This window comes from Grammomys surdaster, unplaced genomic scaffold (genome assembly GCF_004785775.1).
Source record: "Grammomys surdaster isolate TR1022 unplaced genomic scaffold, NIH_TR_1.0 125940, whole genome shotgun sequence".
Classification (NCBI taxonomy): Eukaryota; Metazoa; Chordata; class Mammalia; order Rodentia; family Muridae; genus Grammomys; species Grammomys surdaster.
In genome coordinates, this window is record NW_021620762.1 from 2,228,114 (window position 1) to 2,247,528 (window position 19,415).

Here is a 19,415-nt window from a genome sequence, read left to right on the forward strand (position 1 = left end):
ATGGAGGTAGCCACGTGGCTGGCAGCCATTTTGCTAGGGTTGGAGAGGGTGGATGTCATGTGACTTCACTGCCTTATTGATTGAATGTATAAACCAACCAAGAAGTTAACAATAAGTCTCCAAGATAATTAGGATTTCTGTACAATAATTCTTGTTTTGAAAACAAAATTATAAAAAAAGGTTTATGAAAGATAGGATATAAGAATAATGTTTAATAATGTATTAAAGCTGTATCTCCATGCATTTTTTTTTCGAGTTATGAGGTGTTTATTCATTATACACACCTGAAAGAAGAATTAAATGCTTGTATCTCCAGTTCTCCGTAACAAGTGTATGAAGGGACAGTATAAAAGTTATAACTTACAATATATTTGGATTAGAAATGAAGCCAGGGCAACTAGATCTTGACACAACTGTGCTGAAAGAATGTAAGTGGTTTAAGCTCATGTTTTGGTTATGAAAGCAACCCAGCTCATCTCACAGGAAACAAAAGCAGGTGCTGAATGGTCAGAGTCCCATTCAGCTATTTTTAGCATGCCTCTTAATTTTTCTCTCCCGATTTCTTGTCTTCTGTGCCTAACTTTTGAACAGGTAACCACTTCAGGAAATGGCAGCCCTACATACGCCACGGAGGAAGTGTCAGCAAACACGAGAACGGAAATCCGGCTATAACTATGTAGACAGTCCACCCAAAATGTTCAACTACGTAAGCGTAGATAAACCCAACTATTGCAGAGAAAAGAATAATCCCCTGAAACATCTGCTCAGCCAGCTTCTGCCCTTTGTAATCCATCTGGGTGAGCAGCGGACTCAGGTCTTCCAGCATGGTGGCCGAAGACCGATGCCGACAGTGAAACGAGGGTAGCCGATCATTAAGGAGTATGGCTTGTGTGGAACGGTACGGAAGGCAGCCATGCGGACTAGCCAAGCTCCTCACTTCGGCCGCGGTCCCGGAAGCGGAAGTCTCCGACCCGCACGGACAGCCCCTGGTCCCTCCCCGCGCCATCGCCAATGGAGGGAGGTCTCTTAGCTTTCCTAGACCCTGCACACTGCTAACAGGGCTGGGGCAGCGACCTGGCCGGAGCATCGGGCACCGGTCAGTGCTCCTGGCCACCCGGAGCCGCGATTGCGGTGGGAATCACTTGCGGGCTGTGCCTCCCCAGCTTAGCGGCCGCCGGCGCGCTACGCGTCTCCATAGCGACGGCCTCTGCTCAGGGAGGACCCGGGCGGCGGGGTCGCCCCGTGGCGCCTGCTGCGCGCGGCTCTCTGGCGGAGGGAGGCACGGTCAACTTGGGGGTTGTGGCTCTACGTGGCTGCTGCAGAGCTCGCCGGCCAGTGGGCCACGGCCAGACAGCGGCAGACGCCGGCGACCCGGGGGTGGGCCCGGGCCTGGGGCCTGCGGAGCGAGCGCTGAGCCGGCGGGCGGAGGCCTCCTGCATTTCTATACTAGAGTGTGCCGTAGGTCGGCAAAGTTGGGAATGGAAAGATCACCTGGTGCTTCTGCTTTTAAAGTCATGAAGAGGTCATATAGAGCGGCTGAGACTTGGCGCTGTGTGGCGGGTCTGGAGTTCTTAAAGAGAGCCCAGGAGACACTCCAGCAGTTAAGGAAATGCTGGTGCCATGTGACGGGCACAGGAAACAACAGCCACAGGAAATGGAGCCAAAAAAAAAAAAGTAGCAAGTGCTGCAGTGGGTGGGGCTAGAGAGGTTACCTGACTTCCTTAAGGAAGACCAGAGGATTGTGATTAAAATCCAGAGATGGACCATTGAGTTGTTTGCCCTGTCTTGATTGTGCCCTGTTTCTTCTCTCCTGAAGTAACAAAAGGGCACTTTTTTTTTTCACCTTAAAAAGGGCACTTAATTTATTTTTGATATTGCAGGAGCCACCAGTTGAGGGTCTTTAACAGGAAATTTTGGCGTTTTACAAAAAGTTTAAATGAAAATAACTGGATTTTTTTTAAGTATTTAAATTTATAAGGTTCTGGGATGTTTTAAGTTTATAAAGTGTTTCATATTATGGTGGCTTTATATGTAATCTAAACAAATACGCGGCTAAACAGGGTGTAAAACTACTTTTTAATATGTGTTCTCAAATGCTCGGACCCCCGATTCTAGCCCACCATCCAAAGATAGGGAGAAGAGATGGTAAGTAGGACAAGGGGATGTGGACCTGCTTAGAAGTCGTTCTTTGGGGAGATTCCAGTCTCTGTTGTCAGGATACCAGCAGACCAGCCTAGTACTATCAGGATACCAACACAATCAGCAGTGGTGGTACAATCCAGCAGAAACAACCAAGCCTCTGCTGAAGTGGCATAAGTCATTGGGAGTGACCAGAACCAGCCTGGAGGCCCAGAGAAGTTCTCTGGCATGCCTTCTCAAAGAAACGAAGATGTGAGGCCAACAAGGTACTGGAAGGCGGGCTATGCAAGCGCCCTGGCACTGTCCCTTGAGTCCTGTTTATACTGTCTCCAAAAATCATGTGTCCTCCCATGGGTCTTACCTCAGCAAAACACCACGAAAGTCTGCATCACACGACACAACCAGAAACTTCCACTTTAATAGGGCCACAGCCATAAACACCAAACATTAAACACGAGACACACAGGTATTCCTATTTTATGATACAGCAAGACAGTGACCCAAGAAGCCTGATAAACAGCCTATAAAATGTCTCTCCTTATCTAAGGACTATTCAGGCTCACAGAGACTGACTTAAGAACATATTGCTTGGGCTGGAGAGATGGCTCAGCGGTTAAGAGTACTGACTGCTCTTCTGGAGGTCATGAGTTCAAATTTCAGCAACCACGTGGTAGCTCACAACCACCCAAAATGAGATTCAATGCCCTCTTATGGGGTGTCTGAAGACAGCTACAGTGTACTTACATGAAAGAAAAAAAAAACAAATGAAAGAAAAAGAAAGAAAAGAAAGAAAGATGAAAGAAAGGCAGGAGCAAGAGGGAAAACGGAAGGGAAAAAATGAATAAAAGAACATATGTATTACCACCGTATCTTTGCTAAACTTGTTAAACTTTAGCTATTTTGATAAACTGAGTCATACAAGAAGCTGCCATAATCTGTAATGGTGCACCAGGAAAGTAAGGTTGGCATTATCCCCTCGGGCTGTGTTTATGATTTAATGTTTTATTTTGATACTAAAGGAGCCTCAATTTAACAATTATTATTTTTAAGGCTAAACTTACCAGGGATAAAAAGTAAATCCTAATCTTGTAAGAGCTACTAACCTATTATGACTCATAAATATGTTTAATACATGCAAGTTAATGGTCAGCCACCTCATAAAGGAACAGACTGTGATCTCAGAACTATGCTTGTAGCCATGCTGAGTTCAACTGTAATTTGTTTACAGTGACAAGTGATATTTAGCCTCCTGTGTGTGTTTTCAAGGTTAAGCCTGAAGCATCAAGTGTACTTAGTAGATTATGATCCTCAAACGCTTCAGAGATTCGCTGAATTTGGCATTTAAAATGTTTAATCAAAAAGGTTGCTGGGGTAAACAGAAATGTCACCTCCTAGAGGTGATCAACAAAGAAGACAATGGGTCACAGACTACCTGGGTTGTGGTTATTCTAACCACTGGGAAGAATTATTCTATGCCTCACCTGTTACCAGGACCCTGCCTAAATTGTGAACAAGCAGAACCCTGGAGAGTTGATTGCCCCACTTTGTCTAGACAAGGCAGCCAAATCCTCCAGGTTCCTCCTCCACAGGAGAGCCTCTCATCCTTTAGACCTGGCATTCAAGACTAACACTGCCCTGGGATCTATCCTCACAGCGAAGCCATCGAGATCATGGGAGCGTAGGGTAACCATCTGGGTAGTAGGTAAGACTCTGCCATTTTACTTGATTACCAGGCCATTTGAATTATACTTCCTGCTATAATTTATCATTCTCAGATCTCTGGTAATGTTGACAGCTAACTATAGCTTTGGCAGTAACAGGCATTCAGCTTCTCCTCCAAGACTACAGCTACCCTGTTAGTTCATTTTATATGTAAAAATCTGGCCTTGCTTTTTATAGAGATACGGGATCTCCTGCTATTGCCTTGCTAACAGGCTTCATGTTAAAGGATAAACAGGTGTTACTACTCTTTATTTAAAAGATCTTACTCTCCAAGGACTACTCTCAGTTATAACTACTAATGTCTCTGCTAAGTGAATATAGGGAAAGAAAACGTTTTAAGTTCATATAAGTTGCGAGGGTCTAAGAAAGTGTTCTGAGGTACATAAAGGTGTGAGACGGGAAAGTGGAAGCAAGTTCTGAGGCGCTACAAAGGTGTTTTAAGGTATGTACGTACAAGGTGTAAAGGTGTAAGGAAGTTATTTAGGATAATGGAACAGTGTTTCAGATTTCTTTCTCCTCTATGCTATTGTCACACTAGGATTTCAAAACTTGAGAGTTTTAACATTGATCAATGGAGATCTGAAGAGCCGGCACTGACAATTCTAGAGTCAGTCACAAGCTCAAGATTTTAAAATTTCGCTTGGTTGTCATCTAAGTATAGAGTTAAAGGTGCTTCTCGTATCTGTCTAATCTACACATTCTCTGGACAGAGAAAAGAATTGTCATGCTCTTGAACCCAAAGCCATAGCCTTTTTTATGACCTGAAGTCATGAGGGTAGTCCACCTGTTTTACAGACACCTGTTGGCAACTGTAAAGATAACAGAAAACTGTCACTGTTTTCTACAATGACTTCTTCAAACTCAAAGTGCTTCTAGAAAACAGCTCTTCTTTCTAATGTTTACCCGAGAAACCAGGATTCTACTAGACTCCCCGCTACAGTTGCTGAACCCCATTTTTGTGTGCACAGTAGTGCTGAAGCAGGATTAATTACTGGCTTCCCTTTGGAGTTGGGACTCTGCATTTTTTTTTTTTTAAATCTAGCCAGGAGGCAGGGCAGCACAGGAGCCACCTGGCTTACAGGAGCCTTGGGTGAAGGGCTCCATGTCTCTCCAAGTCAGAACACTCAAAGATAGTCTAGACACACAAGACAAGACACAAAGCAAAGGAAACAACAAAAAACATCCAGCCAATGACAATAGAGACCACAAGACATAACAATTGGAATCCTCTCATTCAGAGGTCCAGCAATCCCTGTACAGCCCAAACGCTAGCAATCCATCAGAGGCAGCACCACTCCACGTCTTCCTTGGCCTTCAAATCCATGCTGGGTCTGTCCAGTTCCTCAGCTTTGACACTCAATATCGTGGAATATCCCTGTAGTTCCTAGATAGTGAACTTCTTACAACCACAGGGTGCCAGGCCTCTCCAAGAACTGTGTGCTCCTGGTCTCAGTTCAATGTGTCAAGGAATGTGGCTGTTGCATGCTTGTTTCTGACTCATCTCCCATGAGCGCCTGAGTTTACTGTGTTCTATGAGTCTTGGTTACAGCTCAACTCCTACTGTTACAGCCAGCTACTGTGTTTGACTGGGGGAGCTTAAAGATTGGTTTGTCTGTTCTACTTTACTGAGTCGCTGGCTCTGGAATTGGTGATGGCTCACCGCTTTTCAGACCCAGGCCTGCTTTTAAAGTCTATGTCCAGGGTCAGAAACTAAAAGGATGATTGCCTTATAAGTTATCACATATGGTTAAAAATCTAATATCTGTAACAAAAGGTTAACTTAAAACTTGTAACTCAGAGTTGGTAACTCAAAGTGTATATGGTTAGATACGCTTAAAGGACTATGTGGCATGATTCCATTCTGAGGTATAAAAACACATGGCTGGTCTCCATCTTTGCTAGGATTGAAGTCATAGGGCTCTACCACCATTTTGAATTAAGGGCAACCATGGGATATGAGCTGACCAGAGGAACAGATCTCCAGAGATGCTTTTAAATTGGGGAAAGATTTTTTTAGAACTTCTGTCCTGCCTTAAAAAGAAGGTTCATCAAAGATAGAATGTAAAACAATGCTTATTTAAGAAGGTATAAACACTATATCTCCATGTGTCCATCTACAAGACCGTCCCTAGCTGAGAGCCAAGCCTTGTAACACAAGAGTCACCCACTTGAGTTGATTTTAGAGACACTACCTTGTTTGCACTGTTAGCGCTTGGTTTTGCCTTCTGAGAGTTATGGTTGTGTTCTTTGTCTTCACTCTTTCAAAGAGGTACTTATTTTGATATTACAAAGACATGCAGGTGAGACATTTTAAACTTCTTTAAAATTGTTTTTGGAGTTTTACAGAAAATTCAAATTAAATGATTAGATATTTTTAAGAAACAGCTTTTAAACATATTTAAATTTATAAGGCTATGGGACATTTTACAGTTCCTAGGCTACTTTATTGTAATGTCTTTGTTAATATGATCTTAACAAACAGATACATAAAGGACTAAAAATTAAGGCCACAACTAAACAGCAGAGACGGAAGTATTCCTATCTTATGTGACAGAACGATAATGACCTTAAGTAGTCTGGCAAAGAACTTGAAACAGCTCTTCAAGCTATGGGTCAAGATATTTGGGGAGTTGAAAGATCCTTTCACAGGGGTAGCCTAGGGACACCAGGATGTCAGATGTTTACATTGTGATTTGTAACAGTGGCAAAATCACAGTTGTAAACTAGCAGTGAGAACGATTTTATGATTGGAGGTCACCATGACATGAAAAACAGTGTTAGAGGATCAAGCATTAGAAAGTTCAAAACCACTGACCTAGAGAATGTCTCTCCTTACATAAAGTGTATTCTGGATAGCAAAGTCTGATTTGGATATCTGTCTAACCTCCTTGCTTTTTGCTAGCATTTTTAAGTTGTAGCTAATTTGGTAAACTGAGTCATACAGGAGAGTCTTGTGTTCTGTAATGATACAGCATGTCAGGATCAGGAAAGTTCCCAGTCTCTTTATAAATTGTGTTTATGGTTTAAAAGTCTTATCTTGATACTAAAAGAGCTTCACTTCAAAATTTATTATTTTTATAATAAACTGCTAAAGATGATTTAGCTTTGAGATGGCTATCACTATGCTTATAATCATGCTAAGTACTAATGTAATTTTTAAAAAGAGCTTTATTTAGCTTTTTTATGTGTTTTCCATGTATAGCCTAAAAGAAGTAACTGAGAACAGAGAAGGATTATTTAACTCAGATTGCTTAATCGATACTAGCCCTCCCTCAAGCCTGTCAGAGCTCGGCTAAGTATGACATTACCATGACAGACAGGCTTCAGACCCTAGCAGTGACCCCCAGTGCCTACAGGAAGATAATAGACAGAATCACAAACCCCACCTAGATTGTAATAACACTAACTACTGGGTAATACTACTCCAATGTCTTGCCTGCAAAATATGTCCTTCCCATGTTTCTCCTCCACAGAAAAGTCTCTCATCTTCTAGGCCTGACCAAACACCGATGTTGTCCTGGTACCTCTGCCCTCAATGTCATGGAGACAACAGGAGCCTGAGATGACTGTCTAGGTGATGGACTGTGGACTAGTCTCTGGCATGTTAATTGGTTCATAGGACATTTGGATTATAGTTTATCCTTCTCAGGTCTCTGATCATATTGACTGCTAAACTAACTGTAGCTTCATCAGCTAAGGAACAACAAGCAACTAGCTTTTTCTCTCAAGGCTGCAACTCTCTTTTCAGTTTATGAGTTAGTTAAACCTACTAGGTCTCTTATTTCAGAAGGCAAACAGGGTTGCCTTGCTCATAGGCTTCATTTTAAAGGAGAAACAGATTTCAGGTATAACTTTCCACTAAAGAAATAAGTTTTGCAATGACCTCTCAGTAATAACTACTCATATCTCTGGTATACGGTTAGATAAAAAAGTTCTAAAATATATAAAATTTGAGAATAGAAAGGCTTAAATAAATTCTGGGCGCTTTCAAAAGAATGGCTTAAGGTATACAAAGGTTAAGAAAATGTTTCAGATTTCTTTCTTCTATGCTATTGTTATGCTGAGATTTCAAAGGGTCAGAGTTTAAACATTCATTAATGGAATTCTGATGAGCTGAGAGAGCACTGATTGCTTCTTGTTTAGTCACAAACTCAAGCTTTCGAACTTCCTTCACTTGTCTTCTAAGTATGGACTTAAAGATGCTTCCCAATAGGCTGAAACATCTCTGTCCAATCTGTATAGCTGGATCTCTGGAGAGTGAAAAAATGTTCATGATTTTTAACAAAAAGCTATATTTTTTGCTAAGACTCCAAGGTTCAAGTCGACTGCTCTTTTACAGACACCTGTTACCTACTTTTACTACAATACGGGATTTCAGTATAATGGTAATGCTAATATATTTCCTTTTGTAAAATAAAACTTCATGTAAGCTTCAGGGTGTCAAAGAAGTCATAAGACTTGTGTCCACCTGTCTCAGGTCAAATGGTCTCCAGGTATCTACAATCTAAGTTTCCTGAGAATGGGATTTCCCCCCTGGTCTTGGAATTCCTCTCCTTCCCCAGTTATAAGGAAAATTAAACGTCTTTCCTAGTCTATATTTGTTTCAGCAGATTTCACTTCCTGACAGGCTCCATCCAAGTATGACTTGTGGACTGCAAAGTACTGAACCCTGGACTTGCTGAACACTGATATAAACCAGTCCAATCTGTGTGATTGCTCCCTGTTTATCACTGATGCTTCTGATAAACGCCCCATTGCTCAGCCTTTGACTAGGCTTTCAGCCTTCCTGGGCCCCGTCATCAGTGCCCTAATGTGAGCTGGAAGTAGATACAGCTCAGAACATCATCCCTCGCCCCCGGTCCTCTCCCTGTACCACCTTGCCCCCTCACCCAACAGGCTGAAATGCTAAGTGAAAAAATAAGTAACTCTCTGGGATAGGGGACAAGGTGGCTACCTATAGGCCAATTGACATACCAGAGAAGTGGGCCCAGATCTGTCAACAGGCAGATTGATTAACTAAAATAGTTCTACTATTTTATTCAGGGCACTTGACCTTCCTTATTCAGAGAAAGAGTTATCATATGGCTCCTGAAAAGTTGTTTCTGTACTAAACATTAGGGATTGTAATCTGACTGACTGGTAGCCTGTCCTTCGAGACCATTACTCTGATATCAGGCATCACAGGGCCTTTGACCCTCCTGCTTGTAGTACGTTACAATGAATGTTATTACATCACTGATACAGTAACTACTTGAGAATCCTCATCTGGATACAATAAACTGATAGTTATTAGATTGAAAAACAAACAAATACCAAAACAGAGTGGAGGATTTGACCTGAGACACAACTGAAGGAGGGAATGTAATCTTCAAAATTAACTTGAAAGCCCCACATGCCCAAGGACCAGGTAAAGGGATGCTGGGAGTTGTGGTTCTTAGGAATATAACAAAAGCCTCATGGGAAAGTACAGTGGCCGATGAATTTGCCTTTATATATCCCTGCAACTGTCCATCTGTATGGTGGTGGACTTCCCTTTTCCCCATCTGAGAGCCAGATCAGTGAGTTCTGCTGTCTGGGCTAACTTACCTGGCTTGGACCCAGAATGCTCCCGCTAAGGTAACTACTGTAGCTCCCATGGACCTGATTCACCTTTCCTCTCATGACACTCAGGAGTGAGCACCTGAGGGTTGTCGTCTGGCCAGAGGGTAGCAGAATGGATGGCAGTGGGTTTCTCAAACTGGATCAGGAAGAGGGCCTGGTAACAGGTCATGCAGTCATTAGACAGCTGGCATTTGGGTGTTCCCTGAGTACGGTCTTAACCATGTAGTGACTGTAAGATCTTGATGCAGAGTTAACTTGTTGGCTCTTTGTCATCAGACAAGCAGTAGCTACCTCAGCCCTTAGACGGGTGGGCTATCCTGTGGCTATAGAGACCAATCAGGTCAGGTACCTCCCAGGGTATTTCCACAGCTCCAAAGGTTGGGTTAAAACTCCTTTTGCAAAGTTTCTTTGTCTCGTGGACAAACAGATAACAAGTTTTTGATACATCTGGAAGTGTTAGTACTAGAGGCGAAGTCAGAGCTTTTTTTTTTTGAAACCTGAACTGTGTTTTTTTTTTTTTTCATCTCAGTCCAGATTAGGCACTCGGGTCCTGTAAATGGTATCTTTAAATGTTATTTAATAACTACTAGTTATTAATATGAGCCAGCCACCCCCTCAGTAATCAAGGCAGAGTCCTGCAATTGTTCTTTGAATCATCTTTAGCACAATTCTTGGGTGAATTATCCTTAGTCTATTTTTCTGTATGCTAGACTGTTAATTCCCCAGCTGCAGTCTGCAAGCACTTGCTGTGTGAGTCTCACTTGGGTCATTTCTGCTCTGTCAGTCCCTCCTCAGGGGGCATTCCAATTGACCTCATGCTCCTGGTCAATCACATCTAATAGAGACCCCTGTCCTCATGTTCTCTCTACCTCCCTTTTCCTCCCTCCTCTCTCCTTCTTCTTCCTCCTCTTTCTCCTCGTGGTCCCTGCCTGTAACCCCCAGCCTGGTAACAGAACCCGGCCAACCTGCATGGCTGTAGCCAGTAATTGGCTGTAGCCACTTTTATTTCACTCTAAACAGGGGAACAAGGTTTATGCAGCAAAGACTGGTATATGTGAGAATTTGCTTATTTAGGGCAACCAGATCTTGGGGTTCAGAATTTAGCATTTGTATATATAGCACCAAAATCTACTCCTGGACCCAGAAAACCTCTCCACAGAGGAGGAAGAGCAAGAACACTGATTTGCTGAGTGAACTCACATGTGCACTCTGAGAGAGGGCAAAGATGGAGGGAAGTCTTGTCCTTCTAGAGAAGGCAGAGCTCTCAAAGTGAGCGGCCAGGCCCTTTCCCACCAGGATGGCCTCGAGAAGGATGTGGTGGTGTGGTGGCTCTTGTCTAGAATCCTAGCACTCTGGAGTCAGTGATGAAAGGTCAGAATAAGTTCATTCCTGTTTTCTGTAAAAGTTGCATCTGACCAGGTCTTGACCCATTTTCTGAAGTTTGCTATGTTCCACACCCTATACCTCGACCTCCACCTTGATAATATGTTCTGTCAAGTAAATTTGAAATGATCTACCAAGTGTCTACATAACCAGAAAACCTTGGAAACCCTCTAGCTTTGCAAAATTTGGGCCTGTATAAGTCCCAGCTTTTCCTATGTTCAATGTCATTTTCTGAAACCCTGCTTTAGGGAGATACTCCTGTCTGACAGAAAATAAAGCTTGCTTAATTTGAAGAAAGAATTTGAGTAATGGTCTTTACCAGTTGAGTGGCATTGACAAGAAAACAAAAAGTTCAAGACCAGGGTTCTGGAGAGATGGTTCCTCCACTAAGAGCACTTACTGCTCTGAGACAGTGTAGGACCTTGAAGGAGTCTTGGGTTTTGGTAGAGCATTGGCTTGGAAATGGCTGGAGACCCTGCAAGGGAAGGAATACATTTCCCCATGCTCCCATAATCCAGGCTCCCAACACGTGAGCTATATCTCCACTAAAAAGCACTTTACAGTCAGGTTTGGATAGAGAGGACATGACTACAGGCCCTCTTATTACATACTATTACATACTACTTATTACATACTAATAAATTACCTGAAGGCCAGAGGGCGGAGCCTATTATGCATTCTTCCCCAGACCCTTCCCCCTTCTCTCTCCCTATTTAACTCAGGTCTGCCCTGAGTTTCACAAGGGTACATCCAGATCGATCTACCCTCCGCCATGAAAATAAACCCTTTTAGAACCATGGACTTTCCCCTGTCTTTGGGGCCTGCCATGGGAAAGGATGGAGAAGACTTTTAATGAGTCACTGTAGCCTAAGCTGCCGCACCTAACTTCCTCTCTGGAGGACCTCTCTGCGTTCCAGCCACGGGGACCCACATTTTCAAGCAAGCTAGCTGGGACGTCAAGTCTGCTAAGAGAGTACAGTAACAGAGTTTTTCCTGCGGGGTGCTGCTGGGGCCTCTTTCTTCTCTTCCCAACCTCCTCTCCCTCAGCTGTGGGTCAGTGGGTCACACAAACGCATGCCCCAAGTCTTGGTCCTTCCTAAGCCTCTCAGCAGCATCTGTGACCCCAAGGGCTTGAGACCAGTCTGTCCCTGTCCACCTCCTGACCCGGGGATCCCCAATCCAAGAGCTCTGTGCCCATGCAGAACTTCAGACTGAGTGAGAAATCCCCCCGCCAGGAGGGACCCCATAGCACCCACCCAGTGCCATTCACAGAGCAAACGCAGTAAATATACCCGAGTTCCAGTCTCTTTCCAGCCATGGGAATCACAACAGCCCAACAAGATTCAAGAACCCACGTCCACCCATGAGCTAATCATTCCCCATAAGACAGGACCTGGGAACAATTCCCCAAGCCTGCAGTTATCTGGAACTCTGTTGCCAGAGGATCTGATGCTCCATTCTGAACTCTGGCACCAGGCATGGACCGGATACATACAAATAGATTGGGAGGGGAAAAGAATTGTACAGAAGATATGTAAGTCTAAATAATAAAAATGTTAAGAATGATGAAACATACAGAGTAGCACATCAAGGACTGTGGATGTCTCCTGTGCTCTTGCCATCCGTCGGGCAATGCAAGCGGAGGTCCGAGGGTAGTTCCTCTGTTCAGTGGCAGTGCATGGTGCCCCATCATCATCTCAGAATTAACACAAAGTTCTACCCTGCAAAGTCCTTCGCTGTGAGACAGAGTCTGCCAGTAACTCAGGCTGATCTTGGACTGAAAACCTGTAATCCTGTGAATGTACACAGGTGTGTCCGCCCACGCACACACACACACACACACAAATGATTACATGTATTTAGTGCCACAGAGGGCTCACTGTAGTTCTGCAGTGCCTTGCATGCGTTCAATCTGACTCAAAATGTCAGGTGAAGAGCCGGGCAGTGGTGGCACACGCTTTTAATCCCAGCACTTGGGAGGCAGAGGCAGGCAGATTTCTGAGTTCGAGGCCAGCCTAGTCTACAGAGTGAGTTCCAGGACAGCCAGAGCTACACAGAGAAACCCTGTCTCAAAAAACCAAATTAAAACAAAAATGTCAGGTAAGCACATTGTGAGTAAAGTCAATGCTTTTGTTGGTGATGCTGGTCCTTTGGGAATCTCTCCCTATTCCTGGGGAAATACCTTGACTGATTTCATTTATTTTCAAGTAAAGTATTGCTTTCAATTTTACTATTTTTATTAGTGTTTTGTTTTTGTTGTTGTTTTGCTTTCTTTTGAGACAGGGTTTCTCTGTTTATCTCTGGGAGACCTTGAATTTACTCTGAAGATCTAGTCTCTGGAAGGGTGTGGGGCAGGTATGAATCGGGGAAGACAGGGACGAAGGAGTGTGTGAGGAACCCTTACAACCCATGTTGATAGTCATGGAGGGAAACCCTGGAGTCTAGGCCCTGGTCAGTTCTTTGCTTTGTCACTTTGTGGGCGCTGGTACAGCCAGATGATACCTTCATCATGCAGACGCTTCCAGACTGTTCTCTCTAACTTGAAGTCATGGTTTGTGTAAAAGATGAGCCGTTTCCACGTTCTGTCATAGTAGTGGTCAGAGAAGCGCTCATGGCCCTCGGTGATGAATCCATAGGCGCTCACCTGCAGAAAAATAGAGGAGGAGCTGGAAAAGGAGGGCCTGCCTTCTAGGGCACTCTGTCCTTTCATCCTGGTCCTGCCCCTAGGGCTCTGGATGCAGGTCACTTGGGTGTACATGGTCATTTCCACACCTGTCAGAGGTTGGCAGCCTCACCTTGTCACACAGATGAAGGGCTGTAAGCAGCAGAAATGCCCCAGTGGTGGGGCGGTATAATCTCCAGTGGATAGTGTCCAGGGTCTTTGACCTCAGAAACCTGTTCAAAATACCCAGATTCCAAGCTGTCAGAGGCCAACAAAGGAGGAGAGGCCCATGGCCCCTCTCTGGGCTTCCTACCTTTACCTGTTCTTCATGTAACGGAGAAAGTCTGGGTGCAGCAGCAAGTATCGATCCATGTCCAAGGCGTTCCTGAAAGCTTCCTGAGGTCTGTGCCTGTAGTCAGAGATGGATCACTCAGGCCCGGTTCTCTTACCTGGTGTGCTGGAGGCAAAGTCATGGTCATGGTGGGAACACCACCCCATCTCCAGGTGGCACAGAGGCAATCCCCCTGATTAACACTTTTCAAGTCAGTGACTCACTGGCCCAGGTTTCAGGGACAGGAGGAGGGAAGTGGGTACCTGAACCAGGAAAGTTTGGTTTTTGCCATGGTCTGATTCAAAAACATAGCTTCCAGCCATTCATAGTCCCGGGCACCTTCCAGGAAGTGTAGATATCTGACATCCTGAAGACCAAGGACAGCAAGTGGTCCAGGAGAACTGCCTTTAAGAGCCTGGACTGAGGGTGGCCTTCCTCTCACTCATGACTGTCCCCTGGCTCTCCCAATGCCTGAGCGGCTGTTGTCACTGCTCTTGCCCTCATGTGAACAGAGCTTGTGAGGAGCCAGGTTCCATCCATACACAAGGCACTCATATCTCTCCCCTGACCAGGGACTGTGAAGCCACGCCCAAACACAGTCATTGGTCTCTCATATCCAGGAGCTGTGTGGGCACGCCCATTCCTCTCTTCTCACCTTCCCCAGAGGCACATGCTGGAAACCTCGACTACCCAGAATGAGGATAGACTGGACCAGGGAGAAGGCAGTGAAGCCATAGAAGGATGTGCGGGTCCCCACATCCTGTTCATATCCTTTGACAACGGCTCCACTCAGTCTGTACAGAAAGATCAAACCAGATGACGAGAACGGAGGAGAGACATTGTGTGTGGGTGTGTGAGAAACATGAAGTAGGATGGCAGGAATTGTAGACACACTCCATTTTCTAGATAAGGTAGGGGACATGTCTTAGGTAGGGTTAAGAGACACTGTGACTGCTATGCCAACCCTTATAAAGGGAAACATTTAACTGGGGCTGGTTTACAGTTTGAGAGGTTTAGTCCGTCATCATCATGGAGAGGAATATGATGGATCACAGGCAGGCATGGTGCTGGAGGAACTGAGACTGCTACATCTTGATCCACAGACAGCAGAAGGGGACTATGTGCCACACTGGACAGAGCTTGAGCATAGACCTCTAAGCCTATCCCCACAGTGACAGACTTCCTCCAACAAGGCCACGCCTCTTAACCAGACCACTCCTCATGGGCCAAGCATTTACCTAGGTGAGTCTGTGAGAGCCATTCCTATTCAAACCACCACAGGACACTTATCGGGTCTCCCAGGAGAGCCCATCTCTACAGGCAATGGAGGGAGAACATACCGGAAAACATAGTCATGGCTGTCTATCTCTTGGCCCATACGTGAATCATTCAGGATGCCCCCATTCCCCACTACAGCACAGGTGATACATGTGAGGTACCCAGTGGGGAGGCTTGCCAGGAGGAGCTGCTGCTGGGGTACCGGAGGGAAGCGGGTCAGCACCTTCTGTACCACCGGAACAGACCATGACTCCATTCAGAGCCCGGAAAGGAGACCAACCCAAGACAGGAAGCCAGCCACTCTCTGCCCTGAAGTAAGTACTCACGGGACTGATTGAGCTCCATGAAGCCAAAGGGTGGTGCAAAGTGCTCTAGACGGCTCCACTCGCTCTGGGTGAAGTGTCTAGAGTCCAGGAACAGAGTGATGTTGGGCAGAAAGAGATTCTGTAGCCATGGTGACTTGGAGGCTTTGATCTTCACAGAGTCGGGGCAGGTCTATGTGCAGGAAGGCAAGTAAAGGTCAGGCAATGGGATGGCCTGGGAAACTATCAGCCAGGGCCTGGGTGGGCTCCATTACACACAGGCTGGGTCTGGGGGGTGCAGTTCAAAAGTTCTGCCCCCTATGCTCTCTTTCACTCTGGACCCCAGGGTCTGACTTTCTGTCTCTCCATGTCCTGATCCACCTTGTCTTAGAAAACAGGTCCCCTCAGCTCCTAAGCAGCTACACTTGGCAATTCTGACAGCTACATGTGCATGCACTGTTCTGTCTGGATATGGCCCTGTCCTGTGTGTATACACAAGTAGGTTTTTAGTATCTCCATCAAGGCAGGACTGAGAAGGATTAGGGAGGTGACATGGGGTTGAGTGTGTGCAGCTTTTCTCAAGCCTGGAGGATAGTGAAGGTTCCTGAGTAGGCTTTCCAGGGATGGCACTGTTCCTGGGACGGTGTCGGGCACTGCTCGCGCCTAGGGATCCCAGGCCAGCGTTTGCAACAAGACCCAGAAGAGCGGCTGATGGAACCGCCGCAGGGTACCAGGGTTGGCGGAGGCTGGCGTCCGCTCCAGGCCAGGCCTGCGGGGGTGGGCAGACAGACTCTGGGGTCAGGGGCATGGAAGGAGCCGGCCAAGACGGCCCAGAGCTTTCGGCAGCCGGTGGGACAACAGGGCTCGTGCTCCACGGCAGCCTCCAGTCAGCCCGAAAACCCCAGAGGCGGGGGTGGCAGCAGCGATGATGAAGGAGAGCACAACTGTGAACCAGGGCACAGCACGAGCACGCCTTCCAGTAGTGCGGAGCGGGACCTCTGTCCCAGTCTCCAAAAGGGAGAGAATGTTATCAACTCTTTTAGTTCTCTCTTTCCGGGGGTAGCTTGTGAGAGCCCACGGAAGAAAAGTGTTTCAGCTCTCTCCGTTCACTCTTCCCGCTGAGAAGAGAGGAGGGAAGAGAGTTGTCCTTTGAAATGCGTGACTGGCGAGGGATCACGAAAGCACTCCAACAGCAGGAGATCTTACACCACACAGCAGTAGTAATTTACTTTTAGCTCTGGGGTTATATATATACAGTTTCGGGGGAGAGAATAGGTAAACCCTTTTGGTTTGGCTTGAGGGTTTGAGGATGCCTTATTTGCATGGAGGTGTTATCCTATGTGATAAGGGTCATGGGTCTCTTTGTGGGAAGCAGAAGCTAAGAGGGCCGTATGGCCTGGGAATCTGAAGCAACCTCCCATCCTGCTGACCCTTTTCAGGCCGAGGTCTCCGGGGCTTCAAAGATTTCTACCAAGCTTTCTGGCTTTCTCATAGCCTACTGCCCCACAGGAGGGGAGCAGCGGGGCACTAGGTTGTGTCTTCTTGTCTGCTAGTGACACGAATGAGGATCATGTACTGTACCCCAAAACTGGGCACACTCCCTTCCCACAGAATGTTGATCTGCCCCAGCCCCCCTTTAAGAACTCCCAGACAAATCCCTTCCAGAAGGAATTTGTCTCACCTTTCTGAGTTGTCCAGACCTTGATTCTGGACCTGCCTTCTCCTCCCTAACTAAGGCAGTTATAAGAAGGAAGCCTGGGTCAACTACAAGTGTCAGGCCAAGTACAGGAAGGGTCAAGCTTATGACTGAAAGCTGAGCACAGGAGGAACAAGCTGCTTGGGTTGGGTGGTAGCGTGCGGAATCATAGTATAGGTCTGGACTCACCTTCTGTAGGCTGCCCACATCCAAGCTATAGTCCTCCTCAAAATCCCACCGAGGCTCAGACTTGAAGTTGGAGGCCTTCAGTATTTGGCTTTTTTGTGTGGTGGGGTGTGAAAAAGAGGCAGGGGATGAGGTGGCCTGGACCACTTTCTTCTTGGCTGGGACAGATCCTGTGGCCATCGGTTGCTTCCTTGTTGACAGTGCTCCAGTAGCTCTCGATAGGTGGTCCAGACGTTTTGGAACAGGTGTCTTTGCAGCAGGCTCTGCCTTGCTCTGAGGATTCTCTGGCGTTGGCCTTAAGGGATCCAACTTCCTCTTCTCCTTCCCCTCTCCTAGGGTTGCTTGTCTCTTCTGTTTCTTCAGGTCTACCTCCTTTGTCCTGACAGATGTTGTCTCCTTGTTGTAAACTCTGGGTGGCAGTGTCATGATGGGTCCTTGAGATTTGGCCTTTTGTAGAATCTCTTGTGGACTTGATTTATTTTTCTGTTTAAACTGGTACCTGGACAGAGAACACTTGGTTAAGGCTGGATGTTACATAAGCCCGCCACAAACATCATTAGCAGGCTGAGGAGATGGCTCAGTGAGTAAGAGCGCTTACTCTGCAAGCATGAGCACATGGGTTTGAATCCTCAGCTTTTATATTAAAAAATGAAACACCACAAATACAGGCATGCAGGTGCCTGCAAGCCCACATGTTTTTCTGTTTTATCCTTCACGTTATTTTACGAGACAGAGTTTCTCACTGAACTTGATGCTCACTGATTTGGGTAGAGTGGTTGGCCAACCAAACCCTACAGATCCTCTGCCTTTGAACATTGGGATTACAGGCTAATGCCTGTGGGTGCTTAGACTTGAACTCAGGTCCTCATGTTTGTGCTCCAATACCTTTACCATCTGCATACCTCTTACACACAAACAGAGTAAATCTAAGAAGTTCAGTAGTTCTTGGGTTCAGGACTGCTCAGTCCCCCATGAGTCTCACATTTCTGAGTGGATCCTGGCTTGTTGTCTCCTTAGACTGCAGTATCCCTCCTTGCTGAAGTGGCCTCTGGACACCACAGAAATCCTCCTGTCCCCAAGATCTTCTGGCATGCCCCTTACTTGCTGAAACTATCCTCCTTTCTTCTGTAACAACTGACCAGCTTAACCTCATTACTGATAACAAGAGCAGACTAACAAACACACCACAAGTCCCTCAGACTCCAGCTATATGTCTTGCTCTCTTCTGTTAGACTTTGTACCTCTTGAGAGCTCATCAGAAAGAGTGGGTAAAATGGTCCTCAGGTCCCCAGTCCCTGTGGTTTGCAGCCCCAGGTTGGGTAGGACCATTATTGACCTTTATGGATCTCATACCCGTCATCATTGAAAATTATGCAATCATCAGTCTTACACAGTTGTAAAGATCAAAGTCACACACAGAGTGACTCCAGTTCTCAATTGATGTGTCATAAAACAGGGGGTCGCCACCTTCACAATGAGCCTCACAAAGCAAAGTAAACCTTTCACAGCTCCCTTTCAGCATTTTAATCTGTGTGTGTAAGTGTGGGTGTACGTGTGTGTGCATAGGCACGTTGTGTGCATATGCACCTGTGTGCAAGTGGTCATGTGTGCATGTGTTTATGTGTGCACTTGCTCATGTGTGCATATGCTCATGTGTGTGCATATGTGTGCATATATACACATGTGTGCATGTTGTCATGTGTGCATGTGCTCATGTATGCATGTGGTCATGTGTGTGTATGTATGCATGTGTGTGCATGTGCTCATGTGTGTATGTGTGTGTGAATGTGCTCATGTGTGTGTGTCTGTGTGCTCATGTGTGTCTAAATGTGGAGACTAGAGATTGGCCTCTGATGTCTTCCTTAGAAACCTTCTCCTTTGCATTTTGAGACAGAGTCTATCATTGGCTTAGAGCTTACTAAGTAAGCTTGGCTGGCCATTGATCCTCAAGGATCTGTCTGTCTCTTCCTCTCCAGCACTGGGATTTTGAGCACTCCCCACCATGCCTGGATCTTACATGAGTGCTGGAATCGAACTCAGATACTCATGCTTGTGTGGCAAGTACTTGACTGAGCCATCTCCCCAGTTTCTCCAAAGCTTTGCCTTTCTTTTTGA

General features: G+C 45.8%; 2 pseudogenes; both read right to left on the reverse strand.

Moving 5' to 3' along the window:
• Nucleotides 1-519: 519 nt before the first annotated feature.
• Nucleotides 520-1,030, reverse strand: LOC114608856 (annotated as a pseudogene).
• A 12,267-nt stretch (nt 1,031-13,297) lies between these two features.
• Nucleotides 13,298-17,917, reverse strand: LOC114608755 (annotated as a pseudogene).
• Between the last annotated feature and the right edge of the window lie 1,498 nt (nt 17,918-19,415).